Raw genomic sequence first — 8283 nt, forward strand, 5'->3', positions numbered from 1 at the left:
AGGCAGTTCTCAGGGTCAAGAGTGCTGGGCTGAATAAAAGAAAGGCATCAGCAGACAAACCGCCTCCTTCTTGACTTTAGTGTAGTGTAACCACTGCCTTCCATTCCTGCCACCGAATCTCCAGCCGCTCGCTCTCACTGCTCTGCCCCCTCACCGTGATGGCATATACTCAAACCCTGAGCCAAATAAACCCTTCCTCCATTAAAATGCTTTTGGTCACAGGATGAGAAAAGCAACCGATACCGCAATGGAATAAAACAAGAATGTCCTAAAACAACCTCCAAACCAAAATCCCGGATGAAGAGCACCTGGGATGTTCACCGTTGCTGGCAGAAGGTGAAAGAACACAGACGCTATGGGAGATGGGCGCAGTGTCTCATTCAACTAATTGATTAATAATGTTCCATGATTGCATTCTTTGGTGGTTTTTTTTTTTTTTTTCCTTAAAGGAGCTGAAAGCTTATGTTCACACAAAAACCTGCACAGATACATTTACAGTTTTATTAATAACTGCACCTGAAATGCTCTTCATTAATGGAGAAATAATGACATCTAACTCAGAGATACAAAGAAATGAGCTTCCAAGCCAGGAAAGGACTCGAAGGAGCCTTGAATGAATATTAGCAAAGGAAAGCAACTGACCTGAGTGTTTTTGCTCCAGCTGTACGACCGTCTGGAAAATGAAATATGGAGTTGGCTTTTAAAAAAAAATGCCCAGAGCTGGGGTGGGGAGAATGGGTAGATGGAGCCAGAGCATTGGGGTGGGGTGCAGTGTAACTGTTATCTTTGATGGCTACAGTGCATCTATCCAGAGCCACAGAATGTGAAACACCAATTGGAAGCCCGTAAGAGCTGTCAATTATGACTAATTTGTCAGACAATGTATCTCATAATGCAAGATCTTTTCAATTAAGGAAACTAACAGGTGTGTGTGTGTGTGTGTGTGTGTGTGTGTCGCCATAATGAGACATTGTCTCAAACAAAAAATTACAAAACTGCTCTAAAAATGGTCAATTAATGGTTTCAACTCCTAAGTCTGGAGAGACAGCTCAGTGGTTAAGAGCACTGGCTGCTTTTGCAGAGGACCTAGGTTCTATTCCCAGCACCCACATAGTGGCTCACAACCATCTGTAACTATGGCTCATTTTCAGACCTCCCAGACACTGTGTGCATGCGGTGTACTGACACAAATGCACTCAAATACATACACAAAGTTTTTTTTTTTTTTAAGTAGCTCCCAGTCCCTTAATTTCATACCTGTGTTCTTTGCATTCTACTAGTAGTGATGACCATTCTGAATTGTGAGTATTGTGTCGGGATTTGGTTTGCTGGGTTGTTTGGCTGCTGCTTTGCAGAAGTCTTAGTGCCTGCCTGCATTTTGCAAGGTCCCTCCCTGTTTTGTGAAACTTCCTTGTGGTCATGCTCTTAGCTCCACTAGAGGACCTTCCACTCCAGAGGCTGCCCTCAATATTGTGTGCTTCTGAGGTATCTCTCCTCAAGCAAAAGGAGCCAGTGGCTTCCCACATTCCTCATGCTTCATCTCTTCTCAAGAGCTGGACACCCCAGTTCCTGTGTCTCCATTTGGGCTCTTTCCCAGCCTCCCTCATTGGAAGCAGCTGCTTCAGCAATGCAGCCCCTGGAGGGCCACAGCAGAAAGGTTGGTTAGGGTGACTCCGAGGATGGCAGGCCAGGGAAGGAACATTTAAACTGTGTATTTAGGAATAACAGGCACCTCTAAGTGGACTCCCTGTTGGGTCTGGTCAAAGCCTTGACATTCATCTCTTACTTTTGCATATAACTCTCTCTGGATCTAATTGGAAGACTGGGATGGGCCAAGGAGGTCTTGGAGGTTCCCTGTTAACTGGACAGCTGTGGCTGCTTCAAAATAAATCCACACCTGACTGCCTCAGTGTCTCCCAAAGACCCTTTGTCCTGAGTAAGGACCCAGTGATGGCTGGTTCTGGGTGTAGGTGGCACGTGGCCATACGGACCAGGTGATCTGGTAGGTTCGACTCCACTTGCATCCACCCCAAATCTGCTTGGTGGGAACTCCAGCTCCCTGGGACCAGCCCCTTCCACTGCAGGGTTCCTTTTCTCTTTTCTTCCTCTTTGTGAACGAAATGCAGAGGTGCATTCCAGTTGAGCATGGCCGTCTTCCGCAGGTACTTGACCGGGGCCTGTGGCAGCAGCTCTGGACAGGTGATGAGACCACCACAGCTTGTTTTTGCACCAGAACCCACAATTCTGGTGAAGGGAGACCAAGGCCTGAGCTTTCTCTGCTTTTTGAGAACGTAACAATTCTTGGGACCAAGGTTGGTGTGCGTTGGAGATGAGGCTTGACTCACTGGCGTGGTGGGCTTTCTGTTTGTCCGTCTATGGGCATGGAAATTAGGATGCTTGACTAGTAAGACGAGGTGGAATTTATTTGGGAAACAAGTGATTAACATGTTGCTCCAGCACCAAGGATGCAGACCCTGCCACCCTGATGCTCTCCACGACCTGAAGGGGCTTCTGAGTCCCAATTCAATCCTTTTTAACTGGTCAGGGCCACAGATGTGGGGGTGAAAGTCTCACTACGTTCATCTAATCACGTGGATTCATGACAGGGGAGGGAGGAAACCTGGGGTCCTTCTGAACAGGTAGGGCCAATGTGTCTGGGGAAGGGAAGGTATGTGAAGCCTGAGCAGCTCAAATCCTCTTATTTGAGCAGCACAGATCAGATGCTGGGGTCACCAGCACTCTTAAAATACTTGCTTCTTTGCCTTCAGAGCAGATTCCTTTGTCCTCCTGAGACCCTTCCTGCTGCCCAGTCCCCCGGCTCCTCTCATCCTCATAGGAACCTTAGGACATACAGAGGCAGCAGAGGAGGAGACAGGCAAGGTCACTGCAGTGCTGGGTTTGGAGATGAAGCTATTGCTGCGCAGCTTCACAAAGAGCATGTGCTGGCATTAGAGCTGTCTGCTGGCTGGGCCTTGTCTCTGAGGGAGGAGGCCCATGCTTTCAGGGAGAAAGCACCCTGTTTCTTTCCAGCATCCACTCCTTGATGGACCCTGGTACTTGAACTTACTTGTTCCCTAAGGAATCCAGTTTCCTGATGGACCCAGAGGGACAGACACTTGTACGGTGATCCGTTGTCACAGTCCCCATGCTGGTGGGCCCCACTCAAAGCTGGGAAAGTGCACCAGGCTTAGAAGTATCTTAGGGTCTGTCTCATACTCAAGAAAAGCGGTGGCGGGGAGCTGGGCTTGGCTCTGGTCTCCCCCCTGTTTGTGTAAAACGGCACCCTTGACTGCCCAACAGCAAGGTAATGAGGAAAGCTGGGCATTTCTGGGTGGCGCAGGCCGCCTGCAGGTGCCCTGACAACTGGCTTTCTAGGAAACTGCAGGCAAGTAGCTAGCATGGGGTCCATTGCCCAGAGTAGTGAGATAGTCACCTTGTCCGCACCTGTGGCATAGGCCACGCCCATAAGCCACGCCCATTGGGGGTGGAGACAGGGCTGGGTATCACCTGGGGGAACTAAGTCTGAGGAGGGTGCTGCAGGAGCTCTCTTGCTTGCAGCACGGGGACAGGAGTACATTCAGAGGCATCCTTGGGACCAGGAACCTGCTGGTGTTCATCTGTCTATGTTGTGAGTTATTTCTCCCTGAATAAACATCTATTCGGCCTATCTGTTTCTCCTGATCTTTATTGAACATCAATAGCCCAGAGAGAGTAGAGCTGGGTTCCATGGGCACCTCCCCGGGTCCTCCTCACTTTAAACTTTGACAGGGCCCTTTTTAAGGCAGGAGGAATGAACCCGAGCATCACTTGCTGGTAGCTCTCTCAACAAGAAGCTGCCTTACAAGCTCCTGAGAGCCCAAGGCTCCAAGGCAACCTCCTGTGCTCAGATTTTGTTTTGTTTTGATTTTTGAGACAGGGTCTTGCTATGTAGCTCCATGCTTGAGTTTTGACCGTCTATAAGGCAACCCTGCTGACAGTCTTGGCCAGCATCAGAGGGCCCACCAGGATGTCCATTTGCTTCGTGAATCAGTTACAAAGGTCAAGGAAGAATGCCATTAAAACTCAGGGGGAGGCCGTGGGAAGGGTTGAAATGTGTTCTGGTGTCAATCACAGCCACTCACCCTATGCAGGGTAATGCTACAAGGGTCCGGGTCAGGTCCTAGACCAGAGTGCAGATTGGGCAGCCCTACTTTACACCATTCAGAACACATTGTTGTGTGTTCTGCCCCACATCAGGAACAAGGCAGTGAGTCTCTTGGAGGGCCACAGGGCCCAGCAGGCAGCTGGAACTGGATTCCTGGGTTTAAGAAGCGTTCCCAGTCAGGGCCAGTTGCCCTGCCAGATCCTGCTAGGGCCTGGCCTCTAGCCTGTGGCGGAGGATGCCCTGAAGTCGAGTAGCCCAACCACAGGTGGTCCTCCTTTTTCATTCCTGGTCTACCCCAGACCCCGAGGTGATGTAGGAACTGAGCCTAATAATGTTCATCCCTGCTGGCCTTCAGTATCCCCACAGCAGCACCTTCACAGACCTGGGCTCTAGCATGGATTCTCTGGGACACACTTCAAGTGACAGGGCAGCAGGAGCCAATAGATAGATAAGACTCAAGCCATGGGTGTGGTGGCAGTGACAACCCACTGTCTGTCACCAGATCAATCCGCTCCCCAGTTTGTTATACTGTGTGTGGGACAGGATTCTGCTGGAACCAGCTAGCACATTCCCTTTGGCAACTGGAAAAGTCTGTGATCGGGCAGGGGGTGGGGTAGGTGGTCAAGTTGAGGGGAGTCCTTTCCACAGTAGTGAGTAGTGATGGAATCCAGAGGTAGCTGTGGAGGGTTAGTGCAGACAGCATTTGGGGGAGAACCAGCCAACAGAGGAGCTGGCCTGCCTTCTCCTGGGAGCCTCGCTGGCATGTATGTAGGAACCCAGCAAGAGTAACATCTCAGCATGAAATGGGACAGAACAGAAGATAACGGGGCTGTTCCAGTCCAGGGGTCATGCCCTAGGACCAGCAAAACCAGACCTTGGATCTGGTCCCCCCTTCTCTTTTTAAGGTATGCTGAGATAACATCTTGGTGGCTGTGTGTGTGTGTGTGTGTGTGTGTGTGTGTGTGTGTGTGTGTGTGTGTTCAACCTCTCAACCTAAAAACAGAACCTTATTTGGGAAAAGTGTTTCCACAAAATACAATCAGATTTAGAAGCAATTGTCTCAGGGTGGATCCGAAATCTCATGACAAATGTCGCTAGAGCCCAGATATGCAGAGGAGAAGGTGGTAGGAAGACAAAGGAGAGGCTGAAGGGGTGTCACCAAGGGCCAAGGTCGATGGAGTCAATCATGGCTGGAAGAAGAGGAAGGAGCATCCTAAGCCCCTGGAGGAAACATGGCCCCGAGACACACCTCTGGTCTCTGGGGCCACAGGAGAAAATATTTGCCTAGTTGTGAGTGGGGCAGTATCAGGCTCTGGGGTTATGGCAGCCACAGATCTTAGGCTTACTTGAGGTTAGAGAAGTTATAGCATGGACATCCAGCCCCGGTGATTTTCTTTAGGAGCGCCGTGAGCACTGCCTGGCTGATCTGCCACAAACACAGGTATTTTTAATACATTAGACGGCTCCCTTTTAAACAAGCTGTCAGGAAAATTAATTGCAGGAAGTTTAACAGGCGCTAACATGCCTAAGAGCCCTGCAATTACCGGCTTCCAGTCTGCAGGCGCATTTGACAGCCTGGGGGCCCCAGGGGTGCCTGGCTGCTCCAGAAATAATTTCTTCTGCCGGGGGTGCCTGACCTGACCCCAGATTACTGCTCCGGCGTCTGAGTGGATTCTGGAGCCTCTACGGTGCAAAGCACCTGATGATCCTCTTCCTCTGCTTGGCTCTGCAGGGCTCCGAGTCAGGATCTGGTATGAGACAGTCACCCAGTTCATCTTCTGGAATTCAGCCGAGCCCTCAAGGGAAAGTCCTTTGTGAGTGCAGTCCTTCTCAGCAAAATGGATTGTGAGGCTAGGCAAGACCTGGGCTCTCAAACTTGTGTGAGGGTTACAAGGACAGAGGAGGCTTTCAGGACAGTCATTCTGTCCCTATTCCGCCCCCCCCCCCCCGCCCACTCCAAAGCACAGCTAACACACAGGTTTCTTCCCCCTCCCCTTGTCCTTTTAAGCAACACTGGTGTCACACTACTGACTTATTGTCACAGAAAGACCCTTCTGGAGATCATGCAGGAGTGGACAGGCCTTCGGTGTTGGCTTAACAGCAGTCTGGAGACTTTTCCCCAAGCGTGGTTCTGGCCCACACATCAGAAGAACAGGAAATCAGAGTCAATGTCAGGGGCTCTTGGCCTGAAGGCAGTTGAGACAGGAGAGCTTCAGGTGCTGAGTCTGAGGGTCCTTAGGGTGGGGAGACTCTTGCCTAGCTTGCTGTTTTGTGTCTTCAAAGGTGCTTGGCAGAGGCCAACAGCTGCTGGCCTGCAATGGGCTGGGTGCAGGGTTCCTGGAAACAGGTCCAGGTCCTAGAGGGCTACTAGCTGAGTGGGATGACTCCTCCTCCTCTCTAGGCAATAAACCTGACTCTGGACAGTTGCTTCCTACTGTGCACATCCTGCCTGTAGCAGACAGGTTTATAAATGAGCTGGCCCCACCTGGATCCAGACCATCTCTAAGGCCTGGATGTCTGGTGCTCAGCTTCCTAAATGACATGACCCAGATGTGGTTTGCACCTCTATGCTGGACCCTCAGGAGCTGAGGATTGTGTGGTTCTACTGAAGTCTTGGAAATTATGCGGTGGACCAATAACTGGCTGTGAGTGTTTATATTTTAACAGTTCCCAGGGAGAGGTTATTTCCAAACATCTCCTGGGCTCTCTGAACCTCTCTGAGGGGCTGAAAGTGTGGCGTCTTTAAAGAGAAGAACCGATTCTGAGTTACAAGAAAACAAAGCTCTCCAAAGAATGCTCTTAACCTTTAAATACACCAAAGGAGAGTTGCTGGAATTTACAATAAATTCACCTTTTCACAGACAACTGGCTAAACATGTTGAAATCCAAACAATTCTGCTCTTTTTATAAGCCCTAGTGTAAGACTTGCTGAACATTTGTAGTAAGTACCTTCCTTTGTTATGGCCCTCCTTACAACATTGTTGCAATAATTCCTTCAAGCCAAAGTTCTGCATTTTAGCTGCCTGGGATATTTGTGGATGCAAGCAGTGTTTAAAATCAGGAGAAGGCTTTGGCTTGAGATACTGGACCAGCTCGGCTGCTATAAACAGCCATAAACCATCACAGGGTGCCTAAGGCCCTGTGTTCTGACAGGCTGAGGACTGTGCTTAGCAGCAGAGGCTCTTCAGTAGTCCTCTCTGTGGGGCGTTTGTGATGGAGTCTTTCTTTGTGAGGACAGCTCCTTAAGCCGGGGAGGCCAAGTTCAGGGACCCGGCTGTGAAGCCACATGGGGCTTCTCTGTAGGTTCTGTGCTGGTTGGGCTAGGTGCAGACAGAACATGGAAGGTTTCTTGGAGGGCGGAGTCAGAGGGGAGGGGATGTTCCCACACTCATTTTCCATTAGGGGACCACCTACACTGACCTTACCCTAATAGGGTGAAGCAAACCCCTATCAGTGTGTGTGTGTGTGTGTGTGTGTGTGTGTGTGCGCGCGCACACACACACACACACTCATGCATGTATATTGTCCTCTTCCACTGAGCATAGCATCAAACACAGCCTGAGCATCCTAAGGATGCTCTATCAACTATGGAGCCTCTTGTCCGAGCAGAAATCAGATCCTTTAAAGGAATGTAACAGAACCCAGAGTCTCTGTATTGTCTCATCTACAGTGTTTACTATCAATAAAAGACAATCAAATATGTAAAGAAATAGGAAGAGGTGACCCACTGGCAAGAAGCAGTCACACAGCACAGACCAGAAGGTAGACCAGTGAGAAGTGGGAGGTATCTATGTGGCTCACCACAGGTTGCTGTTTACCAGGTCATGATAGCTTAAGGGTGTGCAGAAATGGCCCTACTGGGGCGTGACTCTGAAAAGCCAGCAGAGATGAGATGACATGGAAGACTCTGGCTTCCTCAGCAGAGGATGGAGAAAAGAAGCCCTAGAAATCGAGGATCATGGGAGGAAATCTGAGGGGAGAGAGAAAGGGGCCACTGATGGTGTGTCTGACCCAAACAAAGCAAGTCTTAGAATAGCATATGCATGTGACTCACAGTAAAGGGCTTGAGGACTGAGCCACAGCCACGAACCAAGACTAAGGTGAGTGTTCAGGGAAAAACTAAGGGCTGGTACTGATGT

The sequence above is a fragment of the Phodopus roborovskii genome, unplaced genomic scaffold, assembly GCF_943737965.1.
Source record: "Phodopus roborovskii unplaced genomic scaffold, PHOROB, whole genome shotgun sequence".
Lineage (NCBI taxonomy): Eukaryota > Metazoa > Chordata > Mammalia > Rodentia > Cricetidae > Phodopus > Phodopus roborovskii.